The sequence below is a fragment of the Lygodium microphyllum genome, chromosome 10 (assembly GCF_053477565.2).
Source record: "Lygodium microphyllum isolate KBCC chromosome 10, Lygodium_microphyllum_v1.1.10, whole genome shotgun sequence".
Classification (NCBI taxonomy): domain Eukaryota; kingdom Viridiplantae; phylum Streptophyta; class Polypodiopsida; order Schizaeales; family Lygodiaceae; genus Lygodium; species Lygodium microphyllum.
Genome location: NC_141144.1, coordinates 55,713,163 through 55,730,993, shown reverse-complemented (window position 1 = coordinate 55,730,993; position 17,831 = coordinate 55,713,163).

Below are 17,831 nucleotides of genomic sequence, written 5' to 3'. Positions count from 1 at the left end.
TTTGTGTTCTTCGTAAACAAAAAAGGGGTAGTCATATGATCTTCACATTTTTATGAGTGAAAAGGACAGCAATAGTGCTAAAGGGGCCAAATCACTTGGCCTACCTTAGTCTTGACCTTTTCAACATGCAACCAAATGCATGATATCATTTTGCACACAAAGTGTAAATCACACACACACACACTCTCTCTCTCTCTCTCTCTCTCTCTCTCTCTCTCTCTCTCTCTCTCTCTCTCTCTCTCTCTCTCCCTCTCCCTCTCCCTCTCCCTCTCCCTCTCCCTCTCCCTCTCCCTCTCCCTCTCCCTCTCCCTCTCCCTCTCCCTCTCCCTCTCCCTCTCCCTCTCCCTCTCCCTCTCCCTCTCCCTCTCCCTCTCTCTCTCTCTCTCTCTCTCTCTCTCTCTCTCTCTCTCTCTCTCTCTCTCTCTCTCTCTCTCTCTCTCTCTCTCTCTCTCCTCAAACACAAATACCTACAAATTGAGTAAACTTAAATTTGTAGTCTACAAAACAAAGACCAAAAGTGGCACTATCTAATGATGATGGGTTGGGTGATGGCACATGCATGGGAACCAACAACATGATAGCTTTGTATGACAAGGCTTTTATTTGATCAACAATACCGTCAATCACAAACCTATGCACCTTTGCATGTGTCATAATTTTGTCCCCACCTTCCCCAACTAGATCTTCCTCATGTGAGTGCTCTAGAGAATTTATCAAGGCAAAACTAAGGCTTGTGCCTCTTGCTCCAATTACTAATATTGATGTGAAATTGCCACACATTATCCTCAATATAATGGCACGATGTTATGATGGCAAGAGGAACTTGGCAACGACAAGGATCGTTGCCTCATAACCTACAAGGGAATGACTGGAAGAAAAATACAAAAATGATTTTTTATTGCAAGAAAATAGAGTATAACAATATTTTTCTTGATGTGAGATTAATACAATGATATTTACAATAAGGTTAGATTTATGATATAGGATAAGACTTTGATACAAGACTAGATCGAATCCGACACAAGGCAAGAATTACACATACAAAACTTCAACTAGAATTGGAGAGGACTTACCTTGCAAGAGCCTCATAATTGGTGTTGGCAAGACTGAAGGGATTGTAGCCCAATGCCCCTATTTATATCAGAGTTATGGTGGTTAAGTAGAATCTTCTAGATATAAGATGACATAAGTGCTAACAGAAGGATATGATGATATCATTAATGACCTATGCATTACTAGCATAAATAGTGATGTAAGTAATACTAATGTAAGCATTGATGCAAGTGCTCTTTTAGAATCCTCCAAGGTAGCTTCTAGAATGTCCCAAAAATTTCTAGAATCTTCTAGAAAGTTCTAGAATATACTAGATTCTTTTTCATCCATAGCATTACTTCCTCCTTAGCTATTAGGTCCATGAGGAGTTGTGGGGTTTCTTGGTATGGCTCCTGGCTTGAATGGATGTCAGTAATGAAACTTCTTTAAATTAGCAAGTGCTAGACAAAGGTTGGAGGTTGGTTTTCATATTCTCTCACTAGAATCATAGCCTTTCAATGAACAAAGTGTTTGAGTCTTCCACAAGAGATTTTGAAATCAAGGATCATCTCGACATCATACTCTAGGTCTCTTGGTGGTAGTTATAGGTTCCTCCCTCTTATTTTGAGGATACATGGTAAGGCTCCAAGACTAAGACATGAAATACTAGGTGAAATCTTGTGGACTATGTTAAGTGGGGACAATAAATGACTAGATTCGCTTGGCCAATGATCTTGAATGGCCCAAGTCTTTGAGAATCCAAATTTGGGAAAGAGCAAGAAGAGCATAAATATTGCCATAAAAGGAAAACTATATCTCCAATGTTGTAAGCTGGGTGTTGCATTTGATGTTGATCAATGTTTTCTCTATATCTTTCTTGTGCTTGACTTTGACTCATTATGGATTTTGGACAAGCTTTCAAATAGACTCATAACTATTGAATTATTCATTGGGTGACTCATAGAAATGTCCATTTTAGGGTGTCTTCCATAGTTCATAAAGAATGGGATTTCCCCATTAGAGGTGTGACTAGCATTGTAATTAGGTAAATTCAGTCAAGGAAAGTAAATCCATCCAATTATCTTGATGTTACTTGATTTTATGCTAAAGATATTGCTCCAAGGCTTGCTTTATTCTCTCTATTTTTCCATTACATTGAGGATGATGGGCTAAATAGAGGTTGGTTGAGATGCTTAAGATCTTGAGGAGACTTCTCCAAAAACTTGGCATCAACATAGTGGTGAAGTCTAATGACATAGATGATTAAGGGTAATTGGGGATAGGCAAGGGCTAGAGTAACTCATGATGTTAATGGCAAGGGACCTTGGTTTTATTGCATGTATTACATGTGTGTACAAAATCTTTGACTAATTTCAATATTTGAGACCACCAAAAGTCTCAATAAATGAGCTTTATTATTTTATTAACTCCAAAATGTAGTGTAATTGGATCGCCTACCTTGTTTAAAGAATGCAAGGCTTCAACTTCTTGGAAGTCTTTAAAATTTATAGATGCTTCTTGGACTTTTTGTTCAATAGTTTAAGCAAAGAGATCCATGCAAAGTCCATTCTTCACTCATAGAAGAAAAGTCAAATCTTTAATAGCCTTGCTTAATATTGCGTGAAGTTAGAGTTATTCTTGTTTTGAGAGGATATAATAATATTAGTTATGAACCGCATCTCCTTTCTTAGGTGCAAGATAAGAGCATCGAAACAATGCATTGGGTTTTTCTTACAGGTTGCCTGGTTGCTCATCATCAGGTTGACATGACAAAGTCAAACTAGAAAGGAATAGGTTCCATCTTACTTGACCTTAGTTCAAAACACCATAATCCATGAAGTATTCTAGATTTCTATGGTCAATAAGATTGTGATTTTGTAGGTTTCTCCTTCTAGAAGATGCCTCAATGTTTTTACAAAAGAGTCAATAATAGCCAAGTTCTCCTTATTGTGAATCTCATAATGTATTTCAACCGCTAAGAAATTTCTAGAATGAAAGGCCTTTGATGCACTTGACCATCACCAATCTAAGAAAAAACATCACGAAGATCAAAGTTTGATGCATTAATCTCTAAGAAGAAAGGCTTAGAGGATCTACATATATGAATATGGGGGCTTTAGTGAAGGCTTGCTTAAGTATTTGAAAAGTCTTTTATGCATCAAAGTTCCACCAAAATTTATTATTTCTAGCTAATTACATGAGGGGCACCTATGTTCTTGAAAATAATCTTTACTAAATATTCAATAAAGGTTTATAGATCTCGAGAAACATTGTACATCCCAAATTGACCTTGGTATTTCCCATTCAAGAATAGGCTTAACCTTCCTTCCATCCATGGGATTTCCATTTTAATAAATAATATATCCAACATGATACTCATGCTCCTCTTGATTCTTGAAAATATTATAATGTCATCTAAATATACTATCACAAAGTCATTTAGGTACTTGCAAAATATTTCATTTGTTATATATTGGAAGTGTACTACAACAATTGTAACACCAAATGGCATGATAATATACTCAAAGTAGCCATACCTTATGCAAAAAGTCATCATCCACTCATTGCATTCCCTTGTCTTGACAAGATTATAAGCTCTACAAAGCTCAATCTTTGTGAATAGCTTTGCTTTTTCAAGTTGCACCAAGAGTTTTGGGATCAAGGGAAGTGGATAATGGTTCTTGATTATTATCTTGTTAAGTCCTCTATAGTTAACAGATGTATGTATAGCCCCATCCTATTGGTGACTTTGAGTGTACTATGAACTACTTGGCTAGATTCTCATGAATATATTTTTGTAACTCTATCAATTTATCTTAAGATAGCTCTTACAAACTAAGCAAAAAGGTGGTTGAGCTCTTTCTTGTAGCTCGATGGCAAATCATAAGGCCAATGCTCAAGAAGTATATCTGCATTTTCTGTTCAAATGCATCTTGATAATGATGACATTGGAGTGGAAGAGTTTGCATACTTTTGTCCACTACAAATGCAGAAAACTATAAGTTTCCTTTACTACTCGCATGAATACTTCGGTCCCATGTCTTGCATACTCTTTCTTAATAAAACTCAAGGCAAGGAAGACCAATGATGACTAGATTTCTTGGGAAACATATGACATTGAATGCTATCTTTATTGCAAAAGTTTTCTCAATGTTACTTTTATACAATAAGTTGTGTATTTGACATCTCCTAAAGCATGGGTACAACCATCCATAAGTTTTGTAGGAATCATGTTCCTCAATTATGATACCATCCCATCTTCTATACTTGTCGTAATGTTTTTAAGACTTTAGAAGTGAGATCTCATAGGCATGGGCCAAATCAATCTCTGCATAGGCTTCACATTGATTTCTTGCTGTCCTTGTGTAGTTTTAACAGTTATTATTGCCATGGCCTCTAAGATTAAGGAAACCGGGAGGAAACCCCATGATATTTTTGTTGGCATCTTCCAAATAGTTGATTGTCATATTCTATCTCTTGACAAATGAAGTCACTCAGATGTGTAAATCTTGGCATGGTCAACATTAGATCTTTCACATTGTCATTTAGTCCCCGATGAAATTGGTTAATAAAATAATCCTCATGCTAAGTCTAATTGCAAGTGTGCTATGAAAAATAATATGTATAACTTGATGCTTATTAAGATCCTTGATATAGATTTCTTAATTTAGTCATAGCAACTCTAACTCTACCAATATCCCCAAAGGTAGCAGTGAACACTTGAACAAAAGCTTTAAAAACATGAAGTAATGGATATTCCTTCTCAAGAAAGGGTACAAACCATGAGAGACTTATGCCTGAGAGGAGTGTGTTGATAAGTCGCATTTCAAAAGCATTCTCAAGATAATCCTCTAACTACATATGAATGAACAACTATCTTGCTATAGAAAACCTCAAAATTTGATCTAATCCCATTTTGAGCCTTTTAGGTAGGCTAATCTTTGCTCTTTCCTATAGCTTGGAGAGTAGCTACAAGATATCAAAGAGCTTCCTTAATATAGCCTTGCCTTTCAAAGTTTTTGAAGTTGATTTTGAAGGACATGGATGGCTATTGTTGCTAAGAATTGAGTCTCTTCGCATTAAATCATGTATTTATATTTAGACTCCTTAGATTTATTCATGAATATTGTGCAAGGTGGTGATAATATCTTCAATCATTATATCCATCGTGATTAGGCAAGATCGAAGTGTGGGGTCTTGCCAAACTATTATTATCAAGTGGATGTGTATTGCTAATACTTAGCTTTAGTATCATTAACTTGTGCACAAATGAAGTGCACCTCAGTTAAGCCATAGTGATAACCCAAGTACCCTAACTATGCAGCAATAGAGGACTTTGGCAAAAGTTGTATTAAGTAATGCTAAAAATAGGTACTTGTGGGTGCATGGTTCTAATTTGGGCCTAGATTATTAAACATGTCTTTAGAATCTCATGTCATAGCAATAGGACTGAATATTAATTGATTAATTCAATGCTAGTCTAAAACTAATTAAAGTCAGAAATAACTCTAAGTCCCAAAATGGTTAGCACATAAAATGTGGATGGACACCAAGTAATGCTAAAAATTGCTTTCATAAGCTTGTTATTTAGCAAACTGTCCCATGCAAGCCAAGAGAGGGTTGTTGGGGCCAATTGAGGATAGTGGCAATTGTCTTAAGGGTGGAGAGCAATAATATAGAGAGGAGAGACTAGCTACGAAAACTGTCTAGAAGTTGTTGCCAACTCATCAAAAGGGCTTAGGAGATAGGTGACCGCCCCAAAAGGTTTACTACTGGAACAAGAAACATAAAATTGGAGACCTATAGGGGTAGGTGACAATATATTGAGCTCTGTTAAAACAGTATTTTGTGAAGGCTAAGGTCAAAGAAAAGTCAAAGTGCAAATGCTAGCTACTATTTTTTGGAAGGATTATAATTTTGTGGAGCTTTATTGTATTATTTTGGACACGTGTATTATTGCTATACTCATGGACACCAGATTATCATGGATGTATTTTTTTGTGAGAATCGGGGTCACTCTCGTGTACATTGTATTTATCGCATGCAGTTGTATTTGTCGCATCCACAACTATTGCATGAGTTGCGCACATGTATTTGTGATTAGATTAGCGTAAGCTTGGTCTAATTAGGCTAAGATACAAGCATGCAATGAGGATTGACTAGCCTAGATTCCACAAAGTGGGTAGGATGCCCAAAAAAGAGCACAAACCCTAATTCACAGTGGTGAAAACCTTAAAACACAAAAGGGACCACAAACCCTAATTCACAGTGGTGAAAATCTTAAAACACAAAAGTGGTGTAAACCTTAATTCATAGGTATGCAAACCCTAAAACACAAAGTGGGGCACAAACCCTAAATCTAAAATGATGCGCTATCCTAGAGAGGTGACCTAACCCTAACCCTAATTTGTGTCTATATAAGGATGGGAAGTCTCAATTGTATTTACCCTTTTCGTGCATCCATTATGAAAAAGCTCTATCAATGCAACTATTATAGCTTTCTATTCTCTTCTTCTATTTTATCATCTTGCCTTCATTTTGTTGAGAGTGAGTGAGAGAGGTGTTGAGCGAGAAACTGAGGAAAGGTGAAGCTTTTCATCATATTCGTTCTCTTCTTCTTCTTCTTCTCTACTAGATTCTTGACTCATTGGTGTGCTTGGTGGTGGATGTGAAGGAGTGACGACATTGGATCATATTGATCGTGGTCATAGAACCAACTTCGAGCCTTCAAGCTTTTAAACTACAACACATGAAGGTAAGTTGGTGAGTTTACTACACCCCGAAGATAATATTGTGTTCTTGCTTTCTTGGTTTGGAAAGAAGGATGCTTGGTTAGTTAGAACAAAGTATTGAGAAATAAGGTGAGAGAATGTTGCCAAAGTGAGTTGCACCTTCTGAAACAATAGAAGTCCCATCCAATGTCCCAATTGTTGTGCGTTTGGCTCAATATTTTTGTTTAGTTATTGGGACCAAGGACAGTGCAACCGCTGAGGTTCTCATTGTTCTCACACTTCTACCATGTGGCGGAATAGGAGGCTTGTACGTAGGAGTGGATGTGATTGATGGGGTACTAATCTTCCATGTTTGTTGCTAGCATTCTGAAACACATGCATCTAAGTTAGTGGTGCACAAACCGGATGCTGGATGCGTACGTAGTGAGCGCCGGAAGGTCCCCAAGAACAAATAACTCTAGTTTAGGCTCAAAAATCAAGAGAATAGACTTGGATAGAGAGAGAACTATGAAGACATTGAAGATGAATACTATGTGATCTATTTCCATGGTGTATTCTTTTGTGTTCCTTGTTCTATTGATGGATTTTGTGAAGATGTTGAAGATTATGGTTGATTCTATTAAACTGACTAGGCCATATGTATGCATTGACAATATGACTGGGCTAGTAACTCAAGAGCGTAGGCCACAACTAGTAGACTTGGGGATAGACACATTTGCAAATATCGACTTTAGATGCATTGAGTGTGGCATCACTCATATGTATAATGATTGTCCAACACACTAGGCGTCCAGTAGTACCTTCACATGGTCTATAGAACATAACATCTGCAAGGTCAAAGCCACCAACAGTGACCCACAAGATGAAGAGCTAATACCTCTTGCATATCTAAGGGTCAAACTAATTGCCAAGGGAAAGCTTGCCATTCATGCTCTCATTGATGAAGGTTTTGATTTACAATATCCTCACTTATGATGTATGTACTATGATAGGTCAACTTGAACTCGTCCCAACAAATGCAATCATAAAACCTTATAGAGGATCACCTTCTCCCCTCCTAAGACGATGAAAAATTATTTAGACTATAGAGATTGAGAAACTTCCCATTGTTTTTTATGTGCTTCCAGATTGGGAAGATATGGGTAGAGCGTGTGGAAGAACTTTCAAGCATGTGACTAGATGTATTGTGGACTATGAAGCACACTAAATAGATTTGAGATTACTAGAAGTTGAGATTTTCACTGCTTTTAGGAAAAGAAACCTTGTTGCTTTTCTAAGGTAGGGCAAGTAACCAGTCTGAGTCAAATCAAAAACCTAGTGAGGACGATTAGAGAGTTCTAAAGGAGCTGCTCAAGGCACATGTAGACAAGAGAGAACCACTTAGTGTGAATCCTCTTGGTGGTAACAAAGTAAAGCCCAAGGTGGTTAGGACCACTGCAACAACTTCTCAAGCTATTAGAAAGAGAAATTCATCTAGAAGGAATAGGAGACCTAGGGCATATAATTGGAAGCATTGTTGGAGAGCTAGCACAAAGCCATGATGGGTTCCCAAAGTGTTGTTACATGCTCAAGGGTTTTATGGAGGAAATTACTAGATTTGGTTGCCAAAACCACCTGCAAAGCCATCTCCATTGACCACAGCCCAAGGTCCATCAAAATCCAAGAGAAAGAGAAAGAGGCGCAAATGTAGATCTAGGTCAAGGACCAAGATACTTGTAGAGATACAAACTAACAAGCTAGTGATAGAGCAACTAGTTTCTGAGACACATGTATCCACAATTTTGAAAGTGCAACAACGTGAAGCAGTTGATAATCCACAAGAGGAGGTTGCTATGATGCAGTCATTGAGTCAAAAAGAGGGCACAAAGTAGTCACTACCTGGTGTTGCTACTCTAGCTGAAATAGAAAGTCCATCCAACTGAAATAGAAAGTCCAAGGAAGCTAACTATAGATTGCTCCAGTGTTGACAAGCAACAACCCACGGAAGTTGCTTGTCATTCAAAATAGCTAATGTCTCACAACAACCAAGAACCTTTGTTACCAAAGACAAAACAACACATTTCCTCCACGAGTGGTATCAAAAAGAAATTTGGAAGTTCCAAGTTTGAGACTATTTCCAATCAGTCCATGGATCCTAGTGTGCAATCATCTTTGATTGACATGATTGACCAATCCACTACCTTAGAAGTTACTACTTCTAATTTTAAGGTGGAATCCACACAATCCCAATCATGAAACATGTCGTTTTGGTTAAGGAACAAGCCTCTAGTACTTCAGCCTCACAATAGAATACTAACTCTAGCCTAAAGAGCACAATGAATCCCATGATTCACAAATGTTGTTCTTCTCAGGGCCAGAAGCTTCAATGCATTTAAAGCCAATTAAGAGGTCTCTCATGGAGGCTTTAGAAAATATGGGGCAACAAAAGGATCAATCCAAGATTATGAGTTCCAAGGAACTAGATGAAATACTATTGACTGCACTCACTTGTGCATATATTCATGCTGACATTGGAATTCAGACTGCTAAGAATGAGAAGCTCTTAGAAAGGCCTTTGACATGGTCAGAGCAATCAAAAATTTGTTGGTGTTACCTAGAAATTGTAGGAGAAGTCATGAAGAAAATGACTAAGGCAGAGTAAGAGAAGCATTGCTTGATTCCTATGTTCCATCGCGAGCAGTGAATGGCAAGCAAGGAAGACATTAACGCATTAGCCAAGAAAGTAGAAGGGCAAAGTGAGTTTGAAAGGAAATGGTATTCTACTCGAGGTTTAGTTGCAAGGTATGGTAGCTCTCTAATGACTATTGTTGAGTAGAGAAAGGCACTCTAGACTTCTATACATGATCGAACATATGTAGCACCTACATCTTGGAGAGTGCTTGCGACTATCCATGGTGTCAACATTTCTAAACTTTCTAAACTTTCTAAACTAGATCCCTTATGTGACAAATTCCTTTTAGAGGAAGAGCTACACATTGCAAGTTGATTGGGATAAAGCAACATGATGATTGATGCCATTAGACATATTTTCCACTTCACACACAACCCACAACTTCTTGATGGCCATGCTTCATTACATTATAATCCCAACTTCTTTGAGTACTTTATCCCAAGGCTGAATGATGCAACACCTCATCTTTTGTTTGCTTCTAGTTTCACAAAGAATTCATCTTGTGATAAGAGGCAAAGTGATGTACAAAAAAATTCTACTAACACTGACATAGTGGCTAAAAGTAGTGTGCTTGAAATTTCAAACCCTAAGGCCACAATTACTAACATCCCTACTAACCCACAACACCAATTCAATCTTGAGCAAATTGAACCCTAAGATGCTTTAGATGATTCCAAATTTGCATATTTTTTTGCATAATCCTAATTTGATCTTTTGATTCTCTACTTGTACCTAAGAAATAAATTATAAAGGGTAAGTATTGCAATCAATAAGTCACTAATTTGTAGTGGTAAGACCCTCAACCAATCTCCATTTTTAATTCTATTTTGATCAATTAATCCATGCATATCATTGAAGGCTAAAAGAATCATTTTAATAATGCATCTCATCTATGTTTTCATAGCATTTAATGCCCTTGATATGTCTATACTCACCGTGGAAAAAGGTGCATTCAAAGCATGAAGTGTAGATTTACGACATATTTGATGAACTACCAATTTGCACTTCGATGGTGGTAGCTTGCTTTCCCTCCTTGGTGGTTCTCTTGAGATAATATCGGATCTTCGCTTCTCCTTCTCTCCAACAACAACTTCTCTTTCCCACTAGTGGTGCTTCATTATGATGGATCTATCAGTGTAGTACTTTGTCTATGGTGGATAGGTACATGAAAGGGGCAATAGAACCAAGGAAGATGGGGATGGTGATGATGATGGTTGATGATGGTGGTGAAGAAGGATTGACAGAGAGTGAAGACAACAGGTAAAAGAAGAAAGCAATCGGGAAGATGAAGAAGATGATGATATTGATGTTGATGATGTTTGTTACAAGTCATGAAGCATGGAAAAGATGAGGATGAACATAATACAGATGATAGTCTTGTTGATGCGTTGGCTGATGAAGCTCATGATGATGAAGATGAAGAGGATGAGGATGAGGATGAACATGATACTAATGATGAAGAAAAAGATGATGATGTTGAGAAAGTTTCCCATGTTTATACTGATGGCACCTTTACACCTACCTTGACCACAAATAGTAGCAGAGGAAGACAATGAGCATCAAGTGATGATGAAGAAGATCCTGATTACACATAGTAGTAGCTGCAATGTGATGCAAATAATGATGATGATTATATTGTCCCTGATCATCAATTGCAATGCAATCTAATGCAAGCAATGATGATGATTATGCTACCCAAGATTAGCAATAGTATATTGAGATATCAAGCTCCACTCGTGATATGCCAGGGTGACCGTTGTGCATTTATGTCACCGACTTGTCAGTTGTTTGCAGATGTGGTTGGTACACCGCTCATGAATAATAGCTAGATGACAGCTATCCTTATCTACTCTAGTTCATGGCTCAGTTAGTATGCCACCTTAGTTAGTTGAATTTGGTTTGAGACCCATATATAGGGTTCTTCTATTTCTATGTACTAGAGTTCTTTTTGGCTTACACAACTAAGAAGAGGAAAACTGTTTTCAGCCTCCACCCTTGTGTGTATTCCCCCATTGTGCAAGCAAGAAAGCTACAAGTGAGACTCCTTCCTTCTCTCCCACAATCTTGACATGGTATCAGAGCCTTGTTCGTGGTAAGGAGCTCAAGAAAGCAAGCCAAGTTCGCGGTGTTCTGGTAAGAGGACCAGTGTTGCTTTCATTCTTCTGTTTTGGGAGCAAGTCTCTGCACAGGTAGCACAGCCGGAAAGTGCAAGAGTGCATTGTCTCAGGTTGAGATGCCCTTCGCGGTGAAGCAAGAGGGTAGTATATGTTGCGGGAACAGGCTTTAGCCCTCGGTGACCCTGTTTTTTTTATTTGAGGCCATTTCGGGGCCTGTTTTGGAGGCGGAAGTTTTCTGTACGCACTCAGGAAAAGGCCCAGTTTTATGCTGTGTGACCACTGTTCTACAGGTCGGTGAAAAGTTACTGTAGAAATTGCATCGTATGCCTATGCGCAGAGACATTGGGAGTTATAGAATCATCCTTGTTGCCTGTTGATGCAAAATCGTCACTAGGAAGTGACTGTGTGGTCAAATACCACTTTCATCAATTTTGCAGATTTGCCCTTGTGAGGCTGAAGCTGTGTTCTTTGCAGTGACAGAATTTTTTGCAGTGTTCTGTAATGGCGTCTGATTCTCTTTCACAGATTGTCACTGAAAAGCTTGACAAGAACAACTTCCAAGCATGGAAGTTTAGAATGACGAATTTCCTTATGGGAAAAGGATATTGGGAATTTGTTGCAGGAAACGAAGAAGAATCAGTTCTTCCTGATGTTCCCAATCAACAGCAAATGCATGCATTTAAAGCATGGCATGAGAGAGCCAGGAAAGTTATGTATTGGCTGTCTATCAGCATTTCAGACTCTATGATTGTGCATATTCAAGATGCAAGTACACCAAAGGAGGCATGGGATACTTTGTCAAAAATGTGTAGCACAAATACACAACCAGGAAAATGCAGCTCAAGCAAGAGTTGCATAATGTGCAAAGAGAAAATATGAGCATCAATGACTACCACATGAAGGTGAAGAAGATTGCAGATGCACTTGCTTCCATTGGGTCGCCAGTGGAAGATGATGCTTTAGTTTTTGTGACCTTGAATGGTCTAGGAAAGGATTATGCACAGTTCCGAACATCCATTTCCATCCATGAAAGATTTCTTGATTTTGAGAAGTTGATTGCTCTTCTAATTTCTGAGGAGCAGAGAAATGGTGGTGCATCTTCTTCAGGAGGAACTTCAAAGGAAGCTGTCTTCTACTCAAATGCTGGAAGAGATAGAGGCAGAGGTAAATGAGGCCGATTTGGAGGCCGTGGTAGAAATCAGAATATGTAGCAAACTCAAGAAAACCAGTCCTATGGAGGAGGACGTGATAACTCTAGAGGCAGGGGGAGCCAAAGAGGTCGTGGTGGATGGCAAAGAGGCCAAAATGCAAACATCAATGTTGAATGCTACTACTGTGGTAAAATGGGTCATATGGCTAAGGACTGCTATAAAAAGCAGAATGACATCATGAATGGAAAATTGCAATAAGGGAATTATGCATCTTCTAGTAGACAGGGTGATGACAGAAATGAGCATTTATTTATGGTGCAGCACATGAACAATTCTGTGACAAGTGTAGAAGAAAGCAATGATGTATGGTATGTTGACTCAGGTGCATCAAACCACATGACAAGTCATGCAGAATGGATGGAGGATGCAAGGAAAATGGAAAAACCAGGATTTGTGGAGACTGGTGATGATACTGCACATCCTATTGTGCAGATTGGAAAAATTCCTTTGTCTATGCAGGATGGGAAAAAGAAATACCTGTCAGATGTATTTCATGTCCTGAATATCACCAAGAATCTGGTTTCTGTTGGTCAAATGGTTGAGCAGGGCTTGTAGGTTAGATTTAATCCTCATGGATGCTTTGTTGAGGATATTAAAAATAAAGGTCGCTTGATAGCAAAAGGAAAGAAGAAGGGCAGAATGTTTACGTTGGATGCAGACATGCCTGAATTGAGTGCAACAATGTTTGCACATGGGACCGGTGTAGTTGCAGATGTTAATGTACAACGACTTAAATCAATGCAGGCCCGAAATATTGTTGCTGGATTGCCTAAATTCAAGGTTGCAGAAATGCATAAGGTATGTGAAGCCTGTCAATTTGGAAAATAGGCAAGGAAACCATTTCCTAGACATGTTCAAGAGAGTAAGAAGCCATTGGAATTAATCCACTCTGATGTGTGGACTACTAAAGCTGCATCTCTTGGAGGCTGTCATTATTTTGTCACTTTTATTGATGACTATAGCAGAAAACTTTGGGTGTATTTTATGAAAAAGAAAAGTGAAGTTTTTGGGCATTTCAAAACTCTTAAAGCTATGGTTGAAAAAGTAACAGGCCTGCAAATAAAATGCCTAAGGTCAGATGGAGGGGGAGAGTACCTCTCAAATGAGTTTGCAAGGTTCTTGCAGGAGCATGGCATAAAGCAGCAATATTCATGCAGTCATACCCCACAACAAAATAGAATTGCAGAAAGGAAAAATAGGCATATTGGAGAGGTATCTCATGCCATGCTCAACGAAAAAGACTTGCCAGATTTTTACTGGGCTGAAGCAGTTGCTACAGCAGTCTACATAATGAACAGGACTCCCACTGCAGCAATACATGGGATGACTCCAGAGGAGAGGTATACTGGTAGGAAATCAGATATTTCTCATTTGAAGATTTTTGGTTGCATTGCCTATGTCCATGTGCCAGATGAGTTGAGATCCAAGTTGGATCCAAAAGCTGAGAAGTGCATCTTTATTGGTTACTCTCTACAGGCAGAAAGGGTATAGATGCTATAACCCTTCTACTCGTAAGTTTACAGTGAGCAGAGATGTTGTTTTTTATGAGATGAGTAGCTGGTATAAACCAGTAAATATGATTGATGATGTAGATGTACAAAATGGTAATGCTGCACATAATTCACAGCAGCAGTCACAAAATATTAGTGGACCTGGAACGTCCTCTAGCAGCGGTTCACATTCTTCGCCATGGGCAGGCAGATTGAGATCAGGAGAATCTTCTCAAAGCAATGCAGATAGTGGTGTTCAGATATCACGAAAAGGAAAAGAGAAGGTAGATCAACCCATGTTTGATGTGAATGCAAGTCACTCTTATGTGGATGGTGAATCCGGTGGCTCAGAACAGAGCATTGATGATGAGTTGGGTATTCCTTCTATTGTTACACCCGGAGTAAGGAAGACCAGGGATGTTTTGAGAGCACCTGGGAGTGAACGTACTTTGCGCAGGTCTACCAGAGCTAGGTATCCTATGGATAGGCTGAAATATGATGGATTTATAGCCATTCACTATGCATATATGGTCAAAGTGATACAGGAACCAGAACCCACTTCTTTTGAGCAAGCCATGGGAAAAGAAAAATGGGAGAAAGCCATGGATGAAGAAATGGACGCCTTGGAAGCAAATGCTACATGGGAATTGGTACCTTTGCCTAAAGGTAAAAATACAATTGGCTGTAAGTGGGTTTATAAGGTGAAGCACAATGCAGATGGTTCTGTGAACAGATACAAGGCAAGATTAGTAGTCAAGGGATATGCACAAACATATGGCATTGATTATGAAGAAACATTCAGTCCGGTTGCAAGGATGGCAACCGTAAGAGCAGTCATTGCTATGGCTGCATCAAAGAAATGGTCTTTACATCAGATAGATGTAAAGAATGCCTTCTTACATGGTGATTTGCAAGAAGAGGTCTATATGGAGCAGCCACCAGTTATGTGCATGCTGTTCATCCTGAGTTTTTTGCAGGTTGAAGAAAGCCTTGTATGGCTTGAAGCAAGCACCTAGAGCATGGTCTGACAAGATAGGACAGTATCTTGTCACTATTGGCTTTCAGATTTCCAAGGCAGATTTCTCACTTTATGTGAGAAAAACAGAGAAAGGTATTATGCTACTTGTCATTTATGTTGATGATTTGATTATGACAGGTGACAGTGATGAAGATATCCTTCATGTGAAAATGCTATTGAAGCAGAAGTTTGAGATGAAGGATTTGGGAGAGCTGCGTTATTTCTTGGGCATTGAGGTGATTAGATCACCAAGTGGGATATGGCTCTTGCAGAGGCAGTATGGATTGGACATGCTGTCCAAATATGGGATGACAGGCTGTAAGCCTATTTCAGTTCCGTTGGAGCAGAATGTGAAGCTGAGTGCAGATGCAGGTGAGCTTCTGGAAGACCCTACTATGTACAGACGCATAGTAGGAAGTTTAATTTATATGACTATTATCACGCTAGATTTGAGCTATGATGTTGGATTGGTAAGTCAGTTTATGCAGGCTCCAAGGAAACCGCATTTGGATGCGGCTAGACGCATACTCAGGTATGTGAAGTCCACACTACAGTATGGACTACTTTATGAGACTGGGGTTCAGATACAGTTGTATGGATACACAGATGCTGATTGGGCTGGTAGTATTTCTGATAGACGATCTACCAGTGGGTATGTGTTCTCTTTTGGGAGTGCTGCAGTCACTTGGAGCAGCAAGAAACAGCCTATAGTTGCCTTGTGGAGCACACAGGCTGAGTACAGGGGTGCAGCAATGGCTGCATGTGAGGTAGCTTGGTTGCATAAGCTACTTTATGATATGCATCAGCCTACAGATGGGCCAGTTGTCATTTATTGTGACAACATGAGTAGTATACACTTGGCAAATAACCGAGTCTATCATGCTAGAACAAAGCACATTGAGGTGCATTATCACTATGTGCGGGAGAGGGTTTTACTAGGTCTTATTGATCTAGTTTATGTCAGCACAGAGGATTAGGTAGTTGACATATTTGCGAAGGAATTGGGTGCAGAGAAGCTACGCAAGTTCAGAGACCTGCTTGGTGTGCAGGAATTGGGATTGAGCTCGAGGGGGAGTGTTGAGATATCGAGCTCCACTTGTGATATGCCAGGGTGACCATTGTGCATTTATGTCATCGACTTGTCAGTTGGCAGATGCGGTTGGTACACTGCTCATGAATAATAGCTAGATGACAGCTATCCTTATCTACTCTAGTTCGTGGCTTAGTTAGTATGCCACCTTAGTTAGTTGAATTTGGTTTGAGACCCATATATAGGGTTCTTCTATTTATATGTACTAGAGTTCTTTTTGGCTTACACAACTAAGAAGAGGAAAACTGTTTTTAGCCTCCATCCTTGTGTGTATTTCCCCATTGTGCAAGCAAGAAAGCTACAAGTGAGACTCCTTCCTTCTCTCCCACAATCTTGACATAGTAGGAGTTGCAACATGTGCTAGCCATGATTATGCAAATGGTGCCCTTTTTAGGCAATAGACGGCCTACCCTGTTATTAGAGGAAGACAATGTTGGGCATCAAAGAGAATGATGAAGAATATGCTATCATGAGTAGGAGCAACATGTGCAAATTTGAAGATAATTTGATGTTGATGGCACCCTGTTTTGGTCATAAGCAGTAGAGGAAGATAAAGATGATGATAGTGATGAGCACAAGGTAGAAGATATAGAGGATGATTAGAAAAAACTAGAAAGGGCCAAATGTTGACTATCCGAGCCTGTCATCTTAGAATCTAACCAATGTCATTTTAGGAGGCCGAAGTTGGAAATATAACTAATGGGTAGAGGGGTTGATGTATATCACTCCCTCTCATTTCTCACTCTCTTTGAACAAATTGTGGCAATGGTTTGCTTCAACTTGAGGCATGATAGCAATGTAGTCACCTCACAAGCTTATGCTGAAAGGGAAGTGGAACCTAGAAGGAAGAAGCTTGGCAGTGAGAGCTATGGCAGATGGAGAGCAAGAGCCAAGAGAGTAAGAGACTCAAAAGTGGGAACTCCAACAACCACAATGTGTGGTCGGGCCTTCCTTTATTCAAACTGTCACTAAAAGAATAAAGAATAAGTGACTGTGACGGGTGCCCACCACCTCCAGTGTGCAATGGCAGGTACTGTCAGTGTAGTAATACATGGGCAGCTAGGCGGAGGTGCCTTTATCCCCAACAACCTCCCATTTAAAGGCGAATTTGCCCTAATGAGAGAGAAAAAAGAAAAGACAGTACAACATGTACACATGTATAACAGGATGAGGAAAGAGACGTCATTTCATCCAATGCCTATCAATCTCCTGAGGAAGGCAAAGCGCTTGGTAGTGAGGCTCTTCGTAAGCAAGTCTACAAGATTCTGCTCAGTCGGAATCTTGACAAGGTCAACAGACCTATCCTCAACAACCTTTCGTCTTCGCATGGAAGACTGGATTCTTGGCCAACTGAATGGCGCTCATAGAATCTAAATGCAGTGTAGGCATAGCATCTGTCATACCAAGGTCTGCAATCAAATGGCCTAACCAGATAGCCTTCTTGCAAGCCTCTGTGGCTGCAATATAGCC